Source organism: Ascaphus truei, chromosome 1 (assembly GCF_040206685.1).
Source record: "Ascaphus truei isolate aAscTru1 chromosome 1, aAscTru1.hap1, whole genome shotgun sequence".
Classification (NCBI taxonomy): domain Eukaryota; kingdom Metazoa; phylum Chordata; class Amphibia; order Anura; family Ascaphidae; genus Ascaphus; species Ascaphus truei.
The window spans coordinates 196988050-197015676 of record NC_134483.1 but is presented as its reverse complement, the minus strand read 5'-3'; positions in this window follow the sequence as shown (position 1 = coordinate 197015676).

Genomic DNA, 27627 nt, shown 5'->3' with positions numbered 1-27627 from the left:
TGACCACATTTTCTTGTTAAACAAAAGATTATCCTTTTCTACAAACTCTGGCCCAAATGCCTTTGATTTATTATTTGTGGATTTGAATAATTACATTAGAAAAATAACTCACTAGACATTTGTGAGGATCGGACGCAGGCTCCAGTCCAGAGTTTGATCCATACCTTGCTCCTGCTGATTCCTCATCAGTGCATGCTACGAATGAGGGCTCTGATTCTAGTATCAGCTTCTGCTGCGTAGCTAGTCAGCCATTGGCTGTTCCTCCTTTAAAGGCTCAGCGATTGCCTCTGCAAATCTGCTGAGCAAAATAGTATATTACTTGTGACGTCGTGCTGGTCGCAAGCACACTGCTTTGCCTTGTTCTGCCTTGCCTTGTAGTGTCTTGTTCTGCCTTACTTTGCTGTTCTTATCTTGCAGTTCTTTACCTGAACCCTGGCTCCTGTCTATGACCAACAGCGTCACTCCAACTCTCAACGACATCTAGTCACCCCACCGATCCATAACTTCTCCTACCTCTGACCACGGCGAGTCTATTTACGTTCCTCACTTCTCCAACCACGACACGGATACCAGCGACTACGAATCTGTTTTCCATACACTCCAGGTCGGTGTTTCTATATCCCCACCTCGGCCTCGCGGTTCAGTCCAGTTTGTGGTGAGCACTTGTTACAACATTTTCTTTTACAGAAGAATAATTTAGAGCACCATCATCTAATTGATCCGGCTGATCTAGGTTATCTATCTATCAGATCTCACATCTCTATTAGGAAATTCCGATTTGATTTATTCACAGATGTCCTGTTGTTCATTTGATCATTCAAAGGGAAATTACATAGATACATTTTATACCCTGGTTCTGGCATATTTCAAGAGTATGTGCAAACAACAGTTCAAATTTAAAGACAATGTCACAGTTGGTGAGTAAAAAGCTCTAAAAGAACTTCAGGCAGATGAAAGGATTATTATCAAACAGGTGTAGGACTGATTATTCAAAACGGATGTGATTATGTTAGTGAAGCTCTATGCTTGTTAGGTGACACCAATTCATATAACGCGCTTGATAGAGATCCTACTGATCAATTTCAAATGATTTTTGATGTACATCTTTCAAAATCAAAGGGTAGTGGTATTATTTCAGAACTTGAATTGAAATATTGTCTATTCCTTACCTGAGAGTGCCTATTTTTTACGCCTGTACATGGGTTGGTAGGAACTTTCCATCTGGTCAGGCAACCAATGGGAGGTGGGTCTGTCTACTATGGCCATTTCATAGATGATATTCTTATTATTTGGGACGGTGAAGAGATTGACCTTTTACATTTTCTCACTTTAATACTGCCAATTGAGTCTTGTTTTCACATACATTATCGATCTGAAGTCCATTGTCCTTTTGGATTTCCTTTTGTCTATAGAATCTTAACATGAAACTGATGTTCATTTTAAACCATGTCTTATGATAGCTGTTTGGCGGTAAACAGCAATCATGCAAAATATTGCTGTGCAATATATCCTAAGGACAATGTAGTTGATTAAAAAGAAATTGTTCCTCTACTATACGATTTTAACAAGCAAGAGCTCTTGTTGAAAAATACATTTATAGATAAGAGATATGATGGGGACCTGTTGGAACATATGTTTTTAAAAGCACAATCTCTTATTAGAACAGTTATTCTGTCTAGTTATAGAGATTAGCTTTCTAATAATAGCCACTTTAGAAGACAGACATATAAAAATATATCTAATGATTTTTCATCCACCTTTATTATGAAATATAATCAGTTAGTATCTATAATTAGAAGTATCGTTGGGAAACATTAGAAAATGTTGGCATGTGATCCGATTCGCAATAGACATCTCTCAGCAACACCAAGTGTCAATTTCAGAAAAGCAAAAGGGGTAAAAAACATATTGGCCCCCACTTAACGCAATGCCTTAATTTACCTTTTTGGCATTTAACCAATAATATGGGCAATTAGAAAGGTGGTCGAGGCAGATGTCACATTTGTCAATTTTTATCTACTGAGAAACAATTTGGATGTCTGCTAATGAGAAATTCTTGGTAAAATCACGTGCAGGACACAACATGTGGTTTATTTAATCATATGATGTTGTGGTCTTGGTTATGTTGGACGTACCAAGTGTCCTCTCCATGTTTGTTTTTTGGAGCACAGAAGAAGCCTTTTAGATGGTGTTCAGAGACATGGTGTTCCCTAGCATTTCCTCAAGGAACACAACAAAGATATTTCCACTCTGAAGTTAATGGGTCTTGAACATCCCCTCCCCCCCTCAACCTTTGGGGTTGAAATATTCAGTACACTATGCAGACAGAAGACCTACTGGATATTCAATTAAACACCTTGATACCGAGTGGACTAAGTGAGTGTTTGGACACAAGCACTATTATTTAATTTGAGATCTATGTTTATATTGAATTAATTATCCATTAGTGCTTATTTTTATTTTATTTAAAAAAAATCTTAATTCATTCAATATATGCTTTTAACATTACACATATATTATATATATATATATATATATATATATATATATATATATATATATATATATTACTTGATTTTTCAAAAATAATAAATTTTCTCGTTTATGCTTTTAAAATGTTCATTTGGTACACAACAGACAATTTATTATGTATATGTAACACCCTTTTCTTCCCCCATCCTATGGGAGATCTGTAGTTACATGCTGGTATTGTGCTGCTGTGTAGCTCACCTGATGTCTTTCAGAAGGTCTGAGTCTCTGCAGATGTTAGAGGGAGTAGCAACAGGACAGGCTTTTGGGTTCGTTGGTGCAGCGCCTCCATCCTGCAGGTCTCTGCAAGAGGCAGGGAGGATTCCCTACAGGAACCCTTCCATAAACTCTTACCTAGGCAAGGAGACTGTTCAGCCATTTATTGGCAGGCCAGTCCTGATCCTTCCTTTTCATGCAAGAGAGGTACTTGTCACACTGCCTTAGTTATAGAATAATGCTCTTGCAGCTTGCATGATGATCACTCCTTGACTAGGCTCCCAGAGGCTTGAGGCCCCTGGGCTAGTCTCAACCCCCTTATCCCCTGATGGGGCAAGGTAGAAATATTACCCACTCCCTATGGAGCAGGCTAAACTGGAACACACTGAATTTGATAGGGAGCCTTCTTTTATACCAGGGAGGGCCCCACTCTTAGGCTCTGGTAAAATGGGCAGCAGTCCTCCAGTGAGCCCACCCCCCTGGCACATGCACCAATGGTTTCCCAGACTGCAACTGGAAACCGCAACAAATTAACTGTAGGCTTTAAGGAACTCACATGCAGGCCCATGTGAGAGGGATTTAACCCTAACACTGCCTGCGCCTTACCAGGACTTACAATGCTAGGGCCAGGAAACACATAGCATGGGGCACTGGCTACATATATCTATATACTGACAGTCATATGTTAGAATCTTGTTTGGCCATACATTGATTCAATGGTTTTATTTTGCTTATTCTACTGTATGTATTGTTACATGTTGCTATATTGGGTGAATGTGTAAATGCTTTATAGTTCTGTATATTGTAATACTCTCTCTTTTTAGGATTTGATGTTTTCCATACATAAACCCATGTATTTTATAACTATTGTTAGGGTTTTCCTACTTGGTTTCTTTAATTGATGGTTTATTATTTGTTCTCTGTTATTATGACAACTGGAAAGTGTGTGTATATATGTTTATATAAATGAAGGGGGGGAAAAAGCGCCCAATCCTAGTGCATTACTGCTAAAAACAAATGTAATAATATCCACAATTCACAAATTAAAACTCACAAAGAAATAGTTAATGCGTGTTATGAGTTATATACTCATGCTCCGACTTGGGGACTGGAACCCCGCTCCTCTGCTCCGCTGCTCCGCTGCTCCGCTGCTCCCAGCGTCTGGACTGACCACCACGAGCCTCCGTACCAGCCGGAACTTGTGACGTCAGTCACTGACAGATTCTTCCTCCGGAAACAAACTCCGGCGTCTTTGGTTCCAAGCAGGGACTACTGTAGATGTAATGTACCAGCGGATGTCCCTGATATTTAAATGCGGGTATATTGAGAATCAACGCCAGGACATCAGCACCACATGCAGCCTACGCGTTTCATCAGATATACTGATTTGATCCCCTGATGAAAAAAGAATTATAGTCTGCACCCCATCCCCCCCCTCCCACCCCCTTTCCCCCCTCCCCCCACCCCCTTTCTCCCTTCCCCCCACCCCCTTTCTCCCCTCCCCTACCCCCTTTCCCCCCTCCCCAACCCCCTTTCTCCCCTCTCCCTTTCTCCCCTCCCCCACCCCATTTCCCCCCTCCCCCTTTCTCCCCTCCCCCCACCCCCTTTCTCCCTCCCCCTTTCTCCCCCCACCCCCTTTCTCCCCTCCCCCCACCCCCTTTCTCCCCTCCCCCCACCCCCTTTCTCCCCCCACCCCCTTTCCAAAAAAAAAAATCACAAAATAAATGTAGTTTCCACCGAGGTAGCCTTGGGAGCCACCCCCCACCTATCACCCCCCGCCCCCTCACACCCACCCCCCTCGTTTTCTAACACTTCCCCCTCCTCTTACCCTCCCCTCACCCCTCTCTCATCCTCTTCTCCCTCCACTCCTCACATTCTCTCTCTCTCTCCTCCAGCATCCCTCTCTCACTCCCTCCCTCTTACACGACCTCCTCTCACTCAATCCCCCTCCACTCTCACTCAATTCTCCCCTCTCACCCTGCCCTCTCACTCTACTCTCCTCTCTCTCTCTCCCCCTCTCTTACCTCTATCACTCACCCTGATCACACTCAATCCTCCCTACCTACACTCAATCACTTCTCCTCACACAGTCAATCCCCCCTTCTCACACACTCAGTTTCCACCACGACACAGACTCAATTACCACCCCACACTCAATTCCCCTCCCCCACGTGCACTCAATTTCTCCCTTACACACTCGCTCAATCTTCACACACTCAATTCCCCCACACACACACACTATTCCCCCCACACACTCAATTCCCCCCTGCACATTCACTCAATTTCCCCCCACACTTACTCAATTCCCCCTCAAGTCCACACAGAAAGCAGAAGTCCCAGCAGTCGGACATGGAAGTTGGGCCCAAGCTCTGGTCCCCCCGGCCCACCCGCGCATTGCAGGGTTTAGCGGCACGTTGGTTACCCACTGAATGGGAGGAGGGCAAACAAAAAACAAGCAGTGTATAGACTGAATGGTACAAATGTATTAAATCAATACAAAAGGAAAACACTTTATATATACATACATACACACACACACACACACACACAAATGAACTCGGTCACCATGAAACTAAACAAAACACAGAAATTGTACTTCTACTACTTCTGAAATATAACATCCAAAACCCCTTTACTCTTCATCAAGCACACATTTTGGTAATGTAATGGTTGCAGGATGTTGCCTGAAGGAAACTGAATATTACTGCGCACATTTGATCTTGCATTACAGGGATATTCACTCAATTAGGAGTCAGGCTAGATGAGAAAATCAGGGTATATTTCCCTTCTAAAAGATATTTTATATGTGCAACAACAATGTGAAACATATGTGCATATTTTCATTCCCTCTAGCACATATTCACATTTATGGAATACAGTTCTTAACCCGTTCAGGGGCAAAGGGGCCCTCAAAACATTGCAATGCAATACGTTGCAGGCCTCTCCTGCAAAAAAAATAGGGTTGCCATGTGTCCAGTATTGAACAGGACTGTCCTGTTCTTGGACACTCAGTCCAGTAAAAAATTAGAGGTAATACTGGACATGTACTGTATGTGTCCGGTATTACCTCTCTTGACATAATGACCTGATCGGCTTGGGGGGGGGCAGCAGGATTTCTCCAAGCAGGGAGAGAGCAAGGCTATTGCTTTGGGGCTGGGCAGCTTCTTCCATCCTGAGTGGCTGCTGCTGGGTAATGCAGGAGGTGTCAGGAGCCAGAGGGTGAGGCCAAGGAGAGAAGGAAACAGCATGGAGTGGAGAGCGGAAGGAGAGGTTTGTGTGTGTGTGTCTCGCACCTTTCACCATTGGGTCCAGTATTTTTGGAGAAGCCACCTGGCAACCCTACCTGCATTAAATGGGTTACAATTACAACGGCATTCAAAGACACTAGAAAATAACATTACAAAAAACTTATTATGGTTTGATTTGACAAACTCCCTCAAAATCATGTTTGTAAATGGCAAATCTTGCAGATACTCCACTGAACTGTTTTGTTGTTACAATGGACACATTTATGTTAATAGTAAAACCTTGTTTCTGAGACGAACATAAATTGCTGCTTTCAAAGGCAAAGCAAATGCAAGTTGAAAAGGCAATTATGCAACAGTTTGATGATCTCCCCTTCAAAGAAAGCATTACAGAATAATGAAATAATTTCAAGCTACATTTGATATGAAATGAGAAAACTATAAAGGGGATTAAATAAAATCATATTCATCTTCAACCTTTATTTTTTTATAAAGACTAATTATATTGTTTACAATAGTCCCCTGTTCAATATAGGCCCCTATTTAAAATGCTGTGAACATGCCTTCTCTGTGGGGGAGAAGAGTGCAGCTCTGTTCATTTGAATTCTCTAGTATAGAGAACACATCTTCACAACATATTAAAAAGGAGCCATAATGGTGCTAGCGTGCTAACGCACAGTTTACAATGCAGTAACGTCAAATCACACAATGCATTAAATAGGGGCCTTAGTGTTGCTTTCCAGTGTGTTGCATGCCTCTCCAGTTTAACCACACCCCTGTTAATTAATTACCATGAATTAATTTACCATGAAGTAATACATTGAGAATTACCTCTCATTTTCAAGTATGTCCTGGGCATAGAGTTATGATGACAAATAATACATGGTTAGAAATACATAGTTACATTAAGTGAACAGGGTAATACATTATATACAAGACATTGCATGCACAGTTAAAGATACTATTTTATATAGGCGTATGTAACAGTTACAGACCAGAGTAAAATGTGAGGTTAATGTAGCTTAGAGCCACATTAAAAGAATGATAATTACAGCTGAACCCCGTTATAATACAGTGCTTGGGGTCCACATAATGCGACTGCATTATAATGGGGATCGCGGAAAAAAATGGCCACGGGTTCCACGTCCGCCAGAGGGGAGAGCTTGGATCATTCTCCCAGCTGTCCCAGACCCGGCGGCACAGCGGGTGTGTGTGTGTCCCGGCGGCACAGCGCAGAAGCTCTCTTCTCTCCATGCTTCAGCCTCCGGAGGGAGGAGAGAGAGAGAGGGTGTGTGTGTCCCGGCGGCACAGCGCAGCAGCTCGAGAGAGAGAGAGAGAGAGAGAGAGAGAGAGAGAGAGAGAGAGAGAGAATTATGTGTGTGTGTTTTTTTTTTAATGCTACTTTGTCAAAATAAATATATACTCCTTAATTCCACATGCAGTAAGGAATGGCACAGACTTTGTCTACCTCAGCTGTTTTCATTACCCAACTATAATGTGTTGTAATGCTAATGATAAATGGCATAACATTTAAAAAAAATATTAAAAAAACAGTACAGTATAGAGATATTGCATGTAGGCAGATGACCTTTATAAATTACAGCCAATAAAAGCAAAATGTGTTGCTTAAAGTGTTCCTCTCAGATAGCATGCTGCTAACAAGTAAAGGGAAGTTTGTAAGGAGACTTTCAGGTACAGTATGTGAGCCTATTCTATCTGAAACTGAAGGTATCTAAAGCTCATTGTACCTGTAAGTATGGAATATCTCTCTAAATACACCTGTGGCAGGCATTATAAATCCTTAATTACTTACTCTCTTATTAATTTGAACTTATTACAACAAGGTTGGGGAACTTAAGCATTTCATTGTCTTATTACTACATATGAATCGCATTGTAAACATTTATTGGTCATTCTATTACATCTGATGCAGTCACAGTCAACAAGGATACTTCTCTATACCTCAGCCAGTCATTCTGATTTCAAAATAGTCCTTTTGCTATGAAATATTGCACTGTAGTTGTTTAGTTGTTTAGTTGTAATTGAGTACTATGTTATGCTTTTCAGTACCTCCCTAGATCAGTGGGGACAAACAAACATATGTGCATAGGGCTTGGTCTACCTTTTTTCCTCATGCTCAGCTCACAGCTCTGTCTCAGTCTCTCACCATCCCCACCAACCACAGACTCTGCTTCCAGTCTGACAGCCGAATCTGCTTCCTCAGCATGTTGTGTGCAGCAGGCATGGAGGGGGGAGCCCAGAGAAATCCCAAATATACCCCAGAAAACAGGGAATCCGTGGTATTTCCAAAACTAGATTACATTCTCACCCCCTCCTAACTTCTACGTGTCATCCATATGAGCCAATGCAACCCACAGCAAGCTTCATGCCTGCAGAGAGCTGGTATGTGACTGGTGGAAGAGGAGGAGATAAGGAGGGGCTTGGGCTCAGGATCTGCAGGCTGGAGACATCAGCACAGTTACATTAACACACCCCTGTGCCAGAATCCGGGCAATCTAATTTCCACCCTTCCCACGTGGCGACGTGACATCACATGACCCCGCGGGGTCATTTGACGGAGGAGGGGGGCGCCGGCAGCAAGAGCAGGCAAAAGGGAATTAAAAAGTAGGAGATCTTCTAAATCGGGAGCCATGCTCAAACCGCGTTATAAGCGGATCCGCGTTGTAGCGGATCGCGTTATAATGGGGTTGGGCTGTAATATGTATAATTGATGCATTGTAAATCCACGTACCCAGTCAGCAATTAAATGTTTTGTTGCAAACACTTTGGTGGCCAATGATCAAAAACTGCGGTGGCCACTGAATAAAGTCTACAAGCCACTGCAATTCTGGTGTAAGAATCTTGCAAATTTGACACACAAAAAATACCATTTAAAGCACTTGGGATTCTTTTGATAAATGTGTGTTTTGCATGAATAGTGTAATATGGAGATTGTGATAAACTATTCCCTATTAGAGAAGTGCGAAGCTTTAGATTGAGTCAGTGGACCATGAGAAATCTGCATTTATTTAATGAAAAACGTTGCGAATCATTCAGAGCTCAGTCACAGCACGATCAAAATGTGTCAAGGATTTAATTTAATGATGCTGACACCCATCCAGAGCCTGAAATATGGGTTTTGCTGGAGAGGAGAAAATGCTTGATAAATCCCTTGCAAATTGTGAAACAATTCATTGGCGAAATAGCAAATTTAATGAAAATGTGTGATTTCTGAGAAACCCTTTAGCCCTTAAAAGTTTTGCGAACTGGTCTGCCAGGAATTGATGGTGCATTATCTACAGCAGGGGTTCTCAACTCCAGTCCTCAAGCCCCTCCAAACAGGTCAGGTTTTCAGGATATCCAAGCTTCAGCACAGGAGGCTCAATCAGAGGTTCAGCCTTTGATCCTCTGAGACTGAGCCTCTGATCAAGCTACCTGTGCTGAAGAATGGATATCGTGAATACCTGACCTGTTTGGGGGGGCTGGAGGACTGGAGTTGAGCACCCTTCATCTACAGCAAGGGTACGCAAACTGGGGGGCGCAAAACTTTCTTAGGGGGGGCACGCCGCTTACAGAGGCACGGCGATCTTCCCCAAAGCATTAAATAAATGCCAGAGGAGAGCGCTAGGACTCTGTAAGTTCCCTTACCTTGTCTCCGGCAGCGTCTGGCGATGCCGCGGGGTCACATGATGTCACGTTGCCATGGGAAAGCAATTTCACATGATGTTGTGATGTCACAAATGCCGGAGACAATCATATAAATAACAAATAATATAAATAACACATAATGGGGAGAAGTGCTTCAGACATAAAAGTAACATTTAGGTAAAGGAGTCTCTGCTCCGAAGAGCTTACAATCTAATTGGTAGGTAGGAAGAACATACAGAGACAGTAAGAGGGTGTTCTGGTAAGTGTGTCTGCAAGGAGTCAAGGTTTATGTATCGGGTGTATAGTGTCAGCCATGGAGCTACTCATATGCTTCGTTAAGCAGGTGTGTTTTAAGATGGGTCTTAAAGGTGGATAGAGAGGGTGCTAGTTGGGTATTGAAGGGAAGGGCATTCCTGGGGTGTAGGGCAGTCAGTGAGAATGGTTTAATGCGGGAGAGGGCTTTAGATACAAAGGGGTTAGAGAAAAACCATCCTTGAGCGGAATGCAAGAGTTGGGATGGTGTAGAGCGAGAAATTAGGGCTAAAAGGAAAGGGCAGTGGGAACAGCGCTAATGCAAAAAATAACAATTAGTGACAGTTACGTGACTAACATAATATAAGTACACACTTTAATATTAAAGTGGGGGCTGCCAGGAAAAAAAGGCCCACACAGACCAATACAGACAATGAAAACACATAAACCGGCGCTTCCAAAAGAAAATAACAATGTAGCCTGACCGAATACAGTCCAATGCGGCTGGGATGAGATCCAAGGCAGTATCTTCAATGAAGTCTCATAGAACGACAAACAAACAAATAAGACAACAACAAAGAAGAAAAAAAGAGAAAAAGATCATAGTGCAACTAAAACAAAAAATCACTGATAAGGTTTACAAGGAATGATTGCAATTTTAATGCGATGAATAAAAATAAATATAAAAACAACAAACACTGGATTGTTGGGCAAAAGACACTTATAAAGCGATGGCATCCGGTAGGGATAAAATTGAAACCCTACTTACAACAAGGCTGATAAAAGTAAGCCCGTAGCACAATGTCACTGTCCGGAACCAGAGCCTGGTAGATGGATAACGCAGCTCTACCTCTAGAGCTCCACGATACCGGAAACCGCAGCTGGCCGCACACTCACGAATCAACCGGTGTGCGGGGATGAAGCAGGCAACAGCCTGAACCCAGTGCTGCTGAGGGACGCACCGAGGCGATACACGCAGACCACGAGGTCTCGCGATAGCTCGGTGACGTCACCGCTAAGGCACAGAAGCAGGGGAAATACCGGACAAGTACCGGGGGGCTCAGAGAGCTAAGGCTAGGTGTAGAAGGACAAACGGGCTATCGGGGGAGAACACCAAAGTCTCTGCCAATAAAGTCCACCCTGCACGTTTCGTGACGTCAGTCACTTCGTCAGGGGCATGATGATGGGAAATTTAAAGTGCCAGCATATTTATACTAAAACACTACTTAACACATTAGCATAAAACAAAGACATAAAGTGCAACCAGAGACAAGTAAACTCATAACAGTGATACCTAAAGATAGAAATGCAGTAACATACATGAAAATAATAAAAACATAAATACAGAATATAAAACAAATAAAATCGAAACCATAATAGACCTGCTCTTAAAGAAACAGTATAAAAGAAAATACATTAAATAACATTAAAAAAAAGCTGTGTGTGCTGTGCACGCGCATAGTAAGTGAAACTTCTTGGACTTGGACTCTGTGGGGGCGTGGGTGGGTCAGTCAGTGTGTGTGGGGGCGTGGGTGGGTCAGTCAGTGTGTGTGGGGCATGGGTGGGTCAGTCAGTGTGTGTGGGGCATGGGTGGGTCAGTCAGTGTGTGTGGGGGCGTGAGTGGGTCAGTGTGTGTGGGGGCGTGGGGGGGTCAGTCAGTGTGTGTGGGGGCGTGGGTGGGCCAGTCAGTGTGTGTGGGGGCGTGGGTGGGTCAGTCAGTGTGTGTGGGGGCGTGGGTGGGTCAGTCAGTGTGTGTGGGGGCATGGGTGGGTCAGTCAGTGTGTGTGGGGGCGTGGGTGGGTCAGTCAGTGTGTGTGGGGGCGTGGGTGGGTCAGTCAGTGTGTGTGGGGGTGTGGATGGGTCAGTCAGTGTGTGTGGGGGCATGGGTGGGTCAGTCAGTGTGTGTGGGGGTGTGGGTGGGTCAGTGTGTGTGTGTGTGGCCAGCTGCAGCCAGGGGCGGGGTATAACATTGCGCACCACCTCTCTTTCCCCCCCCTTACACAAATTCTGCACACACACCCACACCACCACCCCCCCGAGCGCAAATTCTGCACCCCCACCCCCCGAGCCCCTGTGCCGCGCGGGTTGCGCCAGGGGGCCTGCGAACGCCCACGTCAGTGAAGGGTTGAATAGTGCCGCTGCCAATGGGCGTTAGGAGCGTGTGGGTGGAATGACGCCGCTGCCAGCCGCTTCTGCGCATGTGTGGCATCCGTCAGTGGCCCCATCACAACTGCGCATGCGCGGCATGGCAGCGGTCGTGGAACAGTTAGGTGGGCCGTTAGGAGTGGCGGCGGCTATCGCCGCCGCATATGTCAGCAGCCGGGTGGGGGTGGGGGGTGTGTGTGGGGGTGGGGCGGCGATTAGGAGTGGCGCCGTATGTGACAGGGGACGTGTGAGCGGAGTGGCGTCCATTACGTGACGTCACTTCCGTTTCACATTTCGCCCCCATCTATCCCGTTTTGTTCTACCAGGACTAGGTGCCACGAAAAAAGTTTCACTTCAAAAGACCCCAGAATAATAAAACTGCCAGTACCAGTGGACAACAAACAGCAAATGGGAAAGTAAATACACAAAGCGTAAATCAAAAAACACATAGTATCATACGTCGCACGCTAGATATGGACATTAGTATGTCATCCATTTTAAAAGATTTTATTATAGATTCTATTCAATATCTTTTAACGCATAATTATTTTTCGTTTAACTCTAAGTTTTATTTGCAGAGATGTGGCACGGCCATGGGAACCAGGTTTGCACCAAGTTATGCCAACTTATTTATGGGACAGTGGGAGGAGAGCTCTAGAGGTAGAGCTGCGTTATCCATCTACCAAGCTCTGGTTCCGGACAGTGACATTGTGCTACGGGCTTACTTTTATCAGCCTTGCTGTAAGTAGGGTTTCAATTTTATCCCTACCGGATGCCATTGCTTTATAAGTGTCTTTTGCCCAACAATCCAGTGTTTGTTGTTTTTATATTTATTTTTATTCATCGCATTAAAATTGCTACCATTTCTTATAAACCTTATCAGTGATTTTTTGTTTTAGTTGCACTATGATCTTTTTCTCTTTTTTTCTTCTTTGTTGTTGTCTTATTTGTTTGTTTGTCGTTCTATGAGACTTCATTGAAGATACTGCCTTGGATCCCAGCCGCATTGGACTGTATTCGGTCAGGCTACATTGTTATTTTCTTTTGGAGGCGCCGGTTTATGAGAAATTAGGGCTGATATGTAAGGAGGAGCAGAAGAGTGTAAAGCTTTAGGAGTGAGGAGAATTGAGGGTATGATACAGGATTTGATAGGAAGCCAGGAGAGTGATTTCAACAGGGAAAGAGTAAAGTGATTCTGGCAGCAGCGTTTAGGATAGATTACAGGGGAGACAGGTGAGAGGCAGGAAGGTCATCCAGCAGGAGGTTACAGTGATCAAGCTGTGAGAGAATGAGGACCTGAGTCAGAGTTTTAGCAGTCGATCAACAGAGGAAAGGGCGTATCTTTGTTATTTTGAGGAGGAAAAAGCAACAGGTTTTAGATACGTTTTGAATGTGAGAGGAGAATGTGAGAGAGGAGTCGAGTGTGACCCTTAGATAGCGTGCTTGTGCTACTTGGTGAATGATGGTTTTTCCAACAGTAATGCAGAAGGTGGTAGTAAGACCAGGTTTGGGAGGAAGAATGAGGAGCTCTTTTTTTCCATGTTAAGTTTAATTTGGCAGATGGCCATCCAGGATAATATAGCGGAGAGACATTCAGAAACTTTGGTCTGTACAGCAGGTGTAAGGTCAGTGTTGAAAAGTAAATGTGTGTGTCGTCAGCATAGAGGTGATATTTGAACCCAAGATATGTGATTAGGTCACCTAGTGAGAGTGTGTACGGAGAAAAGAGGGGAGGTCCCACGACAGAGCCCTGGGGTACCCCTACAGAGAGATCGATAGAGGAGGAGGTGTTGAAACACTTTCAAATACAGAAAGGAATTCAACAAAGTACAGTAGGGAATCATATTCCAAATATTCCAAAGAAAGTGGAGTGCTGGAAAAAGAGGTCATGATTTGAAGCTACAGAGGTAGCAGGCCAGGGAAAAATGTGAGGCATTGCGTATTCGCAGAACGAGGTGTACATTTGTGGAATAGCCTCCCAACAGAGGAGGTAGAGACTAATACAGTAAGGGAATTCAATCCTGCTTGGGATAGACATAAGGATATTCTAAATATGAAAGAAATCCAAGGATCAAATAGGGTGTGGGGTTTTACAGCAGATAGGGAAATAGGCAGACAAGGTGGGCCAAGTGTTTCTTATCTGCTCAAAACCATCACACTTCAACCACTGTCTTTTTCCCACCATAGGAAATGTAATACTCAGACATCTTTCTTTTTGTTAAACCGCCATGTGTTCAACAGTCAGTACATTTCAATGCAGCTCCCTTATAAGCTGGATGTTCTGTACTTATTCCATTGCTGTATGTTATAAAAGTGAGACATATTTATGACTCGTCTTCATATTCTGTTTATCAGCAGCACATGTCATTACTTTTCCTAATAGCGTCATGTTTCTCTATTGTTTCCTTAAATACATTGTGTGTTCCCTGCAGACATTTTTTTGCTGAGACATAGGGCCTTACTCTATATCTGCTAAAGTGGCCGGTCAGGCCATTTTCAGATTAAACTCCCCAGAGAAGTATATGGGGATTTTTACCCCAAAACATCCCAAATGGCCGATTTGGCATACAGTATATAGAACTACCCACATCTTGATGTTTAGTTTATTGGGGCTTTGTAAAGAGGCCCCTAACAGTGAGTCCAGACTAAAACTTTGTTTTTATCTTATTGGTTTGTACCTGCACCAATAGTAGGAATCCTGTTAAGAAGTCTTACTTTTCATTCTCAATTTTACATCAACAAAATCTCCACTAAAATATAAATCCCATCCCAATACAGGGTCTTCCCAATGAGGGGCTGTTTGTCATAGATTGCTTGTAAAAATGCCTATATTTGTTATGTTTCAGCATGATACATTGGTGTGTAAAAAATTGCAGATAAATACCACTAGGGGCCTTAATGTTAAATGCAGCCAATCTCATTCTGGTCGAACAAAAACTGCCATTCAACTCACTGGCGCTTCCCAGGCCCTTTGAACTTTACTGAGAAATGCCCCAGTTGTATATACACATATACGTGTGTGTGTGTGTGTGTGTGTGTGTGTGTGTGTGTGTGTGTGTGTGTGTGTGTGTGTGTGTGTGTGTGTGTGTGTGTGTGTGTGTGTGTGTGTGTGTGTGTGTGTGTGTGTGTGTGTGTGTGTATATATATATACGTATGTGTATGGGTATATGTAGCAAAACATAATAAATCCTAAATTGGTGCACTGTTGGGTTGCCAAACATACATACAGTATATACTTGGGACCTGAGTTTTCTGGGTGTTTTATTTATTTCTAAAATGTTTTACCAGGAAGTAATACATTGAGAATTACCTCTCGTTTTCAAGTATGTCCTGGGCATAGAGTTATGATGACAAATAATACATGGTTACAAATACATAGTTACATAAGTGAACAGGGTTATTTTATCAATCTAACTCATCGGGGAGAAACAAAATAATGTAGATACAAATAATCACAGGCATATGAGAGCCTGTGACAGAGTCACTAACTCAGTAGGCTGGAATAGTGAATGGAGAGACGCTGCAGCCAGTTCACAGAGTGTTAATCTCCTCAGACAGAAAGAAGCACACCTGCAGCCTAATTAAGCAGGAGGCCTGAGAGACTGCAGGTTTAAAAGCAGGAAGTGACACACACACAGGGAGCTTGTTTTTCCACAGGAAGGTGGAGAGAACTCTCCCGGCTGGGAAGCCGTTGCTGTTGCTCTGGTCCCCCAGTCCTGCGAGGAGCTAGGCTGCTGGGACCAGCTGGGACCCCAACCCAGGATAAAGATCAAGATCGCTGCAAGGCTGGACATAGCCTGCTTCCCGGAACCGTGTTCCTGTTGCTACTGGAGCGGCAAAACAGATAAGACTTTATTCTTATACGTATCGTTATCCTTTGTGTAGCATGTTTTGAGCATGACCAGATTAGCTGGCTGTCCTGTTAGTAAGGGCTCAAGAAGTGAGTTAGTGTCCGTAACGGGGCTAGGCTTTAATTTTCAAGAAAGTTGTTTCTTAAAGGGACAGTGCACCCGTACTTATTTTGGTTGTGGCAAATAAACCACTAGTGTTTAAAGTTTCCCATCGTGTCTAGCGTCTTACTGACCCCGCCGCGAGGCCGTCCTGCCACAGGTGGTGTCAGAAGTGGGATGTTACGCTTCTGGGGGTCAGTAGATAAAGAGACACTGAAGTCAAGCGGAAAAAAAATGATTTTTGCTGAAGCATGGAAGTTACAGCTAGCAAGCGCTGAGTGTAAATTTTGCCCCGTCGGGTATGAAAGGATTGCTGTGTAAAGCTAATGCCTTTTGCTGAAGTGAGTGAATTTGCAGCTAGCAAGTGCTGTGAGGTAAAGTTTGCTCTGTCTGGTAAAAGGAAATTGAAAATGGATTTTGGCATAGATGTTGCCCTAAGAAGAACCCAGAAGGTTCAAAGATTGTAAAGCCCATACAAGTTACGTGTGTTGTGCAAAGTCTGCCTCGTCGGGTGTGAAAAAAAAAAACGGGGTTTTAAAATGTCCGCCGTCATTTGTCAGTTTTGCAATGTACATAACCATACAAAACAGTGTCCCTTCAGGCCATATGATGATTATGATGACGACGCATATGTGGCCCCAAGAAGAGAGACGTACACGCAGATGAAAGCTGCAAAAGTGTCCAGTGTGTGTGTGCCCAGTACCACTGATGTCTCTGGAACTAATAAAACAAAGAGAAAGAAGAAAAAGAAAAATATTTGTCAAGTAACAGAGGAAGTGACCGAACCACTTGAGCCTGCGATATCAGGACAACAGGCGTCAGCAAGCCACCGAGATGTGCTGCAGACCGGAGTGATGGGCAGAATTGTCACAGGAACGGTGGCAAAGGAAAAGGAGGAGCAAAGGGAAGCTGAATCCTTGATCCAGGGAAAAGAGGCCTTAATTTCTGCGCTCCAAACTGCCCAGCGTGATTATGATGTCTTGCAGGAACAATTGAATAGGGAGCGAGAAGCTAATGCCGAGGTACAGAGGTGTATACTCCCAGCTATACAAGAGTATGCGGCATTAAAGAAAACAGAGCATCTCTTGCGGAGTGAGTTGGAGGAGCTGACGACAAGTTTGAATAAGGCCAACACCGCAATTGCTAACATGGAATCAGAGAGAACAAGTCCTGACTGGAGACTGTGCTATCAGATGTCCCAGAGAGATGTGCAAAACTTCATCAAAGACTTAGAAGTTTCTCACCAAGAAGCTAGCGCGCTCAAAACAGAGCTGGAGCTCTCACGCCAGGAGGGCCACAGTCTAAACTCAGAGCTGGGTATGTTGAAGGAAACCCATGAGAATGCCCTGAGGGATTTAGAGACTGTAAAGAAGGAGAATGTAAGTCTGACGCAGAAAAATTCAGACTTGACTGATCAAATCAGTAAAGGTGATAAGAAGCTCCACCAAGCAGGAAAAGTGGAGAAGCAATTGATCCAGGAAAAGCTAGAGGTGCAGGAAGCACTGCAGAATGCAGAGAGGATGCAACGTGTCTCCCTGCAGCAGCACACACAGGCAACGCACTTATGGCAGAGCCAGCTGCAAGAGCTACATGCAAGTCTGCAAGCAGCCAAGGAGAAGCAGCGAGTGCTACAGGAACGGCTGAGTACCCAGTATGTCCCCACAGAACAGCATGAGGAACTGAGGGCCACGCTGTACGCCTCAAGAGCATCGCTAGGGGCAGAGCTGGGTACTTTGAAGAAAGCCAATGAAACGGTCCTAAGGGATGTAGAGACTGTGAAAATGGAGAATATAAACCTGAAGGAAGAGGTTTTAAACCTTACTGGTCAGGTCAGTGATGGGACTGAGAAGCTTCACCAAGCGCAGAAAGTGAAGACGCAATTGGCGCAAGAAAAAAAGGAAGTACAGGCTGCTCTGCAGAATGCAGAGAAAATGCTGGAAAAAGAATACCTCGCCCTGGAGCAGCTGAAGATCACGTTGAGCGCCACAAGAGCATTGCTGGAGGCGGAGCTTAGAAGCCAGGTGACTCTGTGTGAGAGGGAACATGAGAAGGTCCAAAGACTGGAGCAAGAGCTGGAGAAGCAGAGAGGCAACTCCATCTCCATGAGTCAGTATGCCAAAGAGAAAGAAGCCTGGAAGACAGAAGCAACAGCGATACTGGCGACAAAAACTGCAGGGCTCCAAAAGATGAAGGAGGAGCTGACGCAAGCCCAGAGCAAGCACCAGGACGAGGTGAGGGCCCTGAGAGGGGATTTTCAGGATCAAATTGAAGAGCTGCAAACGCAGGTTGCTGAGCACAAGATACAGCTCGCCGAGCGGGAGAAGGTGACCGTCCGACAGGTGGCTTGCCTGTCATTGCGCTATGAAACCGAGATGGCTGATACCCGCAAGCTTCTGGACCACACGTCCAATGAGATGGCCCGACTGCAGCTGGACAAGGTCCGGGAGGAGTACTGGCAGTGGCAGGTCAGAAATAGAGCGAAAGAAACAGACTTAAGACTTGCGCTGAACCAGCTAGGAGATGTGAAATCGCGACTCAACGCCAAAGAAGATGAACTGGCAGCTGCACTGAGTGAAAAAAGAAATGCAGAAGGACAGCTTCTGACCTGAGGAAGGACCTGGAGTCTGAGCGTGCTGGCCGCAAAATGGCAGAGAAACAAAAGCGTGACCTGGATGAGATACTCGAGGCTCTGAAGACTGAGCAGGATGCTACGTTGGACTCTAATGCTGCCCAGCAGGAGATTCCTCAGCTGAAGTTGGAGAAAGAGGTTACAACCCTAAGACAGACCCTTGGGTCACAGAAGCAGTCCATGGGAAAAACAGTGGTAGAGATAAAGCAAGTGAGGCGCACCAGGAAGCGTGACTGCAATACCGTTGCAGTGTTAGTCTACTTTTCACAAGGCACGGGATGGGAAGACCAAGGTGCTATGCAGTAGCACAGTAAGAAGCCAGTTGTACTATGGGACCCATAGTGGTTTCCTTGCAAGGAAGGCAGCCGCTGTGAAGAGACAGTCGAGAATGGGACTAAAGAGTGTCCATGTTTGTAAGAGGAGAAAGACCTCACAGTTTGTTCAGCAACACTCCCAACGGAGTAAGTTAAGGGGACAAGAAAGACAGGCCCAATCCTTCGAGTCTGCCGACTGTAAAAGAGAGGCATCATGGGGTGCACTTGGGGTTAAAAAGACCCCCATCCAATTTAAAGCTCTGAAGATAAATGATGTGAAACCCAACACTGAAGGTATGCTGATGGAAAAAGGTCCAAAACCCATCACCGCTAAAGCGGAGGTGCTGTCTTCACAGGAAAAGGCCAAACAGTCACTGGCAAGAGTATGCAATGAGCTGACCAAAGTCAAGGCTCTTCTACAGGGTGAAGGAGTCTCTGAACACAAGGAGATAGTGAGGTACCAGTCCTCAGGCCCAGATGGCCTGGTAATTACCCCAAAAAGAAAATGCCTAAATTGGAAGGCAAGAAAAAAAAAGGGGGAGGGAAGGGCCGACGTCAGACATTTTCGCCAAAGATGCTGGTGCACGGGAATGGTGCACGGGCCGCTCCACAGGAAAATGTTTCGCTGGGGAGAGGGATATTAACTCAGTAGGCTGGAATAGTGAATGGAGAGACGCTGCAGCCAGTTCACAGAGTGTTAATCTCCTCAGACAGAAAGAAGCACACCTGCAGCCTAATTAAGCAGGAGGCCTGAGAGACTGCAGGTTTAAAAGCAGGAAGTGACACACACACAGGGAGCTTGTTTTTCCACAGGAAGGTGGAGAGAACTCTCCCAGCTGGGAAGCCGTTGCTGTTGCTCTGGTCCCCCAGTCCTGCGAGGAGCTAGGCTGCTGGGACCAGCTGGGACCCCAACCCAGGATAAAGATACAGATACAGATTGCTGCGAAGAGCTTGTTTTTCCACAGGAAGGTGGAGAGAACTCTCCCGGCTAGGAAGCCGTTGCTGTTGCTCTGGTCCCCCAGTCCTGCGAGGAGCTAGGCTGCTGGGACCAGCTGGGACCCCAACCCAGGATAAAGATCAAGATCGCTGCGAGGCTGGACATAGCCTGCTACCCGGAACCGTGTTCCTGTTGCTACTGGAGCGGCAAAACAGATAAGACTTTATTCTTATACGTTTCGTTATCCTTTGTGTAGCATGTTTTGGGCATGACCAGATTAGCTGGCTGTCCTGTTAGTAAGGGCTCAAGAAGTGAGTTAGTGTCCCTAACGGGGCTAGGCTTTAATTTTCAAGAAAGTAGTTTCTTAAAGGGACAGTGCACCCATACTTATTTTGGTTGTGGCTAATAAACCACTAGTGTTTAATGTTTCCCATCGTGTCTAGCGTCTTACTGACCCCGCCGCGAGGCCGTCCTGCCACAGAGCCATATAGATAAATATGTAATCAATAGTTGTATTTGTGATATAAAAAATATATAGATTAATGATGATATACCCATGAGGACCTAAATTACTTATTGTCCATTTCACTACGAGCTCCTGAATTTACTACTCTTCTGTAGGGCAGAGTTTATATAGACTCATTAATAACACTGTGTGCCGTATTTATTAAAAACATAAAACTAATTCAAAGCAGTTGGTAAAACAATTGAAAGGAAGTTTATTTAAGATCTTTTTTTTTATTACGACAAGGAGAAACACACCCTAAGGCTAACTATAAACTAAATTTTCAGCCATCCTCCATAATAAATCATAAGTTTATTCATGCATGTCTCTGACCCCCTTTGGCAAACGTTTAAATTTAGATCATAATGGAATTCCTGGTGGATTTGCCATAATACTTTTCATTCATTCTAGCAAAGCTATAAGAGAGAAACCAAGCAAAACAAAACAAAAAAGAAAGGAATGGTACGTTTATTTTACGGCTTTCCTGCTTTTAATTTTCACTATTAATTGTGCCTGGTTTGCACTTTACCACCCTACAGTATACAGCATAATGCCAGGGTGAGCACTAGACTAAAGGATCCAAAACACAGCTCTGCACGGGTGGCTTCACATTCACATATTCCCATTTCCTCCTTTCTTGCTTCATTTCTTTCTCTCTTTCTTTTTTTTATTTCTTCATTCCTTCCTTCCCAAGAAGTACACAGGGCATGTGCAGTCATCTGCTGTACAAAACGGGAAAGAAAAAGGGCACGGCGAATTTCTGCAAGAAAATGTAATAAAGTCTCTACAAGACCGACACTTTGGCTATTGTAGTAGTCTTTTTCAATGATATTTGATGTGGAATGGTGCTCAAAATCACATGTGAACTCTGAAAAAAATTGTTGTATGTCCTTAAATGTTCGGATTGCTTTTCAGTTGGCTGTAGAAAACAGTCCATATGTCGTGTGCTAGGGAGGAATAAGCGCCTAGTGGTGTTCGTCACGTTACCGCAAAGTGTGGCGCAAAATAACAACCTCCTATCAGCATAGAAATGTAGTCAATAATTGCGGGGGGTAACTATTATCAGGGCTAAAGCCCATCACCTGTTAACTACCCTCTCAGACAGTCCAGCGAATCCATGGTGTGCAACATCAATTATGTTGAAGATCCAAGAAGCAGTGTGTAGAACCAGAGCAAGGTGTACAGAATAAACCTTGATGAACTGCTTGCGCATGAAACACATAGGTGCGTGTTTTTATCTGTTGTCCATTTGAGCTAAAATAAATATTTTTATATGGGAGTTGCCTTTTGATCTTCATTTTTCTCCCGTTTTGGTCGTGCTCTGGTTCTACAAACTGCTTTTTCAAGGATATGACTTAACCTTAAGACCCGCATCCACCTCTTATTTATAGTGCAAACTAATGACCAGTATCCCAGGTTTGACGCCTAACATTGAGTGACGTGCATGCGTCATGATGGTACCGCCCCTCTCTCTCCAAGCAAGCCCCAAGCTGATGATGCAATGAATTCTCCAATCAAATGCAGACCTTTGTCAGTCGCAGATAATTATCTTTCAAGGCATCTTGACTTTATTTGTAATGTCCATAGCTCTTCTGCTTTTGAGTTCTGCCAGATCGTGCATTGTTTCTCTTCCAAATTTAGAACTATCCTGACATCATCACGCTTTCTGACAAAAGGCTTCTATGATAGCCAAAACATCTTTTTTTTTGGAGACTTTGTTACATTTGCTTGCAGAAATCCGAAGTACAACTATCCTTATTTTTTTCAGTTATCTACAGTCACATGGATTATTAATGAAACCATTGGGAGTACAATGTCACCAACACACCTCTTTTAGATATACTCTGCCTAAGCACCAGGTTGATGCACAAGGTTTGACAAAAAGCACTGGTATCCTCTGGTATAAGTACTTAAGTAATAATCCCTGAAGAACAGGGCATTATTGGCCAATAATGCCCTGGCTTGGAAGAGTTGAAGGCCCGAGGCGAAGCCGAGGGTCTTTAACCCGACCAGGGCATTATTGGCCAGTAATGACCTGTTCTGAGGGCATTATTATTATTGTAGGCTAAATGTAGGCTTTTTTTTTTTTTACATAAAAAAGAGACACTTTTGTAGTCATAATGATTTTTATCAGCATGATTGTCTACATTCTTATGTTTTTACTGCAAGTTTATTAAAAGGAAATTGTACATACACAGCCCCCCTATATATATATATATACACAAGCACACATACACTGTAGCCCCTCCCCCCTCTATACACAGAAACACACTCTGCAACTCCCCCCCCTGTATACACAAACACACTCTGCAATCTCCCTTCCTCTACACCCACACTGCAGCCCTCCTCCACACTCACAAAACACACACAGCAGCCCCCTGTAAACCAACAAAACGGCAGACACACACACACACACACCAAAACACATTCTGCAGCACTCCTCCACCCTCTACACCAGGGGTGGGGAATGTCAGGCCCGAGGGCCGTAAAAGGCCCTCGAAATCATTTGGTCTGGCCCTGCTAAGGCAACTGCTATAACCGGGGTCGCGCTAATTTTTAAAAAAATGGCCGCCGCGCACCCGATCGGGAGGAGGTGGTGTGAGGCGCCGGCAGCCCTACACGATCCCCAGCAGCCATCGTACTAGCCCCAGCGATCCCCCAGCAGCCACTGTACTCCCCCGCAGCAGTCCCCGCAGCATTCCCCGCACTTCCCCCATGCTTCTCCAGCAGTTCCCCCTGCACTTACCCCAACATCCGACCTACACGATCCCCCCAGCAGCAGCAACTACCAGAGGTAGGGGGGCGGGGTTCTGTGTGCCTACATGCCTGCAGTGTGCCTGCCTGTCTGTGTCTGTATGGCCCGCGAACGATGTTATAAATATCCAAATGGCCCTTGGCAGAAAAAAGGTTCCCCACCCCTGCTCTACACCCACTGACACACACACACTGCCGCCTCCTCTACACTCACAAAACACACTCCAGACACACACCAAACTGCTGCCCCTTCAATATCCACAAAACACACACCAGCATCCCCCTCTACACCCACTGCAGCCCCCTGGAAATCCACACACTGCACACACACACACACACACAGACTCTGCACCCCTCCTCCACACCCAAAACACATGCTGAAGACACATGCTGTAGAGGAGTCAGGGAGCGCAGCTCACCGATGTTGAGCTATGTAAAACAAAACACACAATAATAGTAGTGCAACTCTGTCTGGAATAATAATCTAAAGTGACCTTAATGCAGAGGTGTGCAGGTAAAAAGGTTTCCCTAATGCAGATAAGACAGTTGAGGGAACAAACAGTGGAACCCAATCACCTAATAATGATGGGATAAATGCTGAATCGCATAAAAACAGCAAAACATTTGGCAGCAAATCTCTGAACAGAAGAGCAGTAACATAAAAACCACTCTGAGAAGATATTCAGGCAGCAATAAAGATGTATTGGTATATAGTAAACCGCAGCAGCGGTAGGCAGTGCAAACTCACAGGAAAACCCTGGGATAGGGCATGATGAAAAAGCGTCCTGGTATTGAAGTGGGTGATCCAACTGGTGACGCTGGTGTTGCAGAGGACTCGCAGTGCCTTGCGGTTCCTCTGCTCTCCACGATCACAGGACTTCCGGGTACAACCCCCTTCCAACTGGGAGCTTCACGTGATGGCTCCCAGTCTTAGTCGCAGCAGCAGCAGCCAATAGCGCAGGGATCTGCTCTCAACGCGTGACCACTTCTGCGTTTCGCCAGCAGCTTCACCAGGAGAACAATGAAGTTACCTGTGTTCAGGGATTGAAATGACCATCCAACAGAAAGTCGCAATGAATGACGTTGCAGCTTCTCGGGGTTCCCTGAGGGGCAAAGCCACCGGTAACTTCGCTGGGTCCCCAATTCCAAGCCTTTTTAGTGCTGTCATATTCCAAAGATCTTTATTTGTATGGGTCAGTTTTGGAAAAGGACGGTTCTAATGTCTCTAAAATAAACGCATGTCAAATGATTTCCAATGATGTTTCTGACGAGTGTAGACACGAGTGAAGACACATGCACCCACAAAACACACTGCAGACACACACACAAACCAACAAAACAGACTCTGCCACCTCTACATCCACAAAACACACACCAGCAGCCCCCCTCTACACGCACTGTAGCCCACTTTAAACCCACACACTGCAGACACACACACCAACAAAACACTCTGCGCCCGTCCTCCACCCACAACACACACACTTCAGTCCCCCGCCACACTCTACACCCACAAAACACACACACAGCAGACACACACCAACAAAACAGACACTGCTGCCCCCTCTAAACCCACAAAACACACAACAGACACACAAACCTTTTCCCTCACTCTCCTGTGCGGAGCTCTCTGAAAGCAGGGTGGGAGAGGAGTCTGTGCCTTGCTGCTGCCTCCTGTCCAATCACCTCCCCTGTCTCAGAGCTCATCTTGCTCTTTGTGAATGAGAACTTAAAGCTGATTGGCTGAAAAACTTGGCAGCGTGCCAAAAATTCCAAGCAATTACTGATTGGATAATACGCAGAATTTTAACCAATCAGAGAGCAGGGATTTCAATAATGCCCGGAATTTAACAGTTTTAGCCTATAATTAAGTAATAATCCCTGAAGAACAAGGCAATACTGGCCAATAATGCCCCGGCTGGAAGAGTTTAAGGCCTGAGGTGAAGCCGAGGGACTTTAACCCAGCCAGGGCATTATTGGCCAGTAAAGTCCTGGTCTGAGGGGATTATTACTATTATAGGTGTAGCCAGGTCCCCTCTGGTCCTTCGTTCCCCCCCCCCCCTTACCCCTGCTGGCGTGGGGGGTGTTGCGGGGAGGCGTGTTCTCGGTGCTCGTGCATGCGCGGAGGCTTGCGCATGCGCAGAAGTGTTGTGGCGGCCATTACGGGGATGGAGAAGTGGCAGACATGGTGCTCCGTACTGCATGGACTGCCCACAGTTGCGCATGTGCAGTTGAGAGTAGGGGCGGCCATTACCATGTCGTACATGCGCAGGAGAGATCGCGCACGCGGCCCCAATGTTAAAGAGGTCCACAAGGGACTACAGCACTCAGCAGCCCCTGTGGCTGCTTACCACCTGACGCCAGAGAGCCAATAGGGTTACAGGATTCCCTGAGAGGAAAGATACAATTTGACGCTCTCAGGACAGGAAAGGCAGTTGGAGCTGAGTCAAGATTAGGGGAGGTTGTGTGTGCAGGGGTCAGGGACCCACTGAACAAGGCCAGGTAATCCCCTAGGCCCCAGATAGGCCCCAACCTGATGGTTGTGGTCTGGGCCCAGACGCAATAGAAGATAAGAGACTGTCTTGATGGTGGGACCGTCCATCGGGACACCACCCCACGCGGAGGCGGATTCATCGTGGGATCAGCGGATCCATTCTATTTTCCTGACGGAGCATCTGGGTGTGGACACATTCGGTAGGTACTTCCATCATACACCAAGTGCACCAACCAACATCTCAACTTAGTGGGCAGCGCTGTTCCACACGTTGGGGGTTGGGTGTGGGACTCTGGGACAGGGTGTTGGGAACACGGTGGGGTTGCAGCCCTGCGAGGTTGAAGAGTAGTTGTATTATTAGTGACCATATGAGAGCGTTAAGTTGTTAAGAGATAAATATGTGCCAGTAAAGGTATTTCTATCTATATATGTAAAACTCAAAAGTGTTTGATTGTTTGTAGATGTGGGGAATCTCATTGGTCCGTCGGTCTGTCCGCCCCTGGCCCGCACACCCACCCACGCCTCTCATTGGCCACGAGGTACACTGACATCACGGACACACCTTCTCCACTGTGACACACACAGACACAAACACATACTGCCACACACTCTCAGCCCTGCAGACTCACCATACCCCTGAGACTGTCACCCGAGACTCTGAAGCCTAAACTGATCCCTCAGCATAGCCTCTGACACTCTCTCCCTGCGGACTCACCCTTCCCCCCTGGGATCACCCCTGCGGACTCACCCACCGACCTTGGTATGTCTAACCCACTTTCCAACCCTCTCTCTACCTCTCCACCTCCTCAATCATCACACACCTCACTTTCAAACCCTCTCTCCACCTCTCTACCTCCTTCAACATCACACACCATCAATATAACCGCCTCTGCTGTCCACCCCCCCCTCTTACCCATCCACGCCACCGGTGTACACCCCTCACAAATCACGACCTCCACTGTGCAGACCCCACCGCGCCTCCGCTCAGCAAGCCTGACAAATGGTCGACTACATCCCACCCCGGCTCCTCTCGCCGGCACCGCTATATACAGTCGCTCCCCGCTTACTGTCTCAAAATTGCCGCCTTCCCAGCCACTCCGCTATCACGCCTCCGCTTTGCACCCCACCTTCCCGCCCGCTCCTCTATGTCCCCGCTTACCCCTACAAATATGCCCGACAACATCACACTCACCACCTCCGCTTTGCAGCCAATGCCCGACTACACCCACCGTGCCTCCGCTCAGCAGCCCTCACAAATCGCCGAATAACAATCACCCTCTCGCCGCCCCTTCTATATACACCCGATCCCCGCTTACTGTACAATGGCCCAGTAATAAGCCCGCTCACAGCATCCGCTGTGCACCACGATTAGTGCGTCAAATTGCCCATTCCCACCCGCTCCCCCATGTCCCCGCTTACATAGTTACATAGTTACATAGTAGATGAGGTTGAAAAAAGACGTACGTCCATCAAGTTCAACCTATGCTAAATTTAGACAACAGATACTTTATCCTTTATCTATACTTACTTATTGATCCAGAGGAAGGCAAACAAAAACCCCCAGAGTCATATCATCCAATGATGTCTCATAAGGGGAAAAATAAATTACTTCCTGACTCCAAGAATTGGCAATCGGATGAATCCCTGGATCAACATATTTCCCATGTATATTTATTTGGTATATCCCTGTATATACCTTTCCATTCTAAAAAGATGTCCAACCTTTTTTTGAACAAATCTATTGTATCTGCCATCACAGTCTCCATGGGTAATGAATTCCACATTTTAACTGCCCTTACTGTAAAGAACCCTTTCCTTTGTTGCTTGTGAAATCTCCTTTCCTCCAGGCTTAAGGGATGGCCCCGAGTCCTTTGTACTGCCCGTGGGATGAATAGTTAATTTGAAAGCTCCTTGCATTGTCCTCGAATATATTTGTATATAGTTATCATTTCCCCTCTTACACGCCTCTTTTCTAATGTAAATAAATCTAATTTAGCTAGCCTCTCCTCATA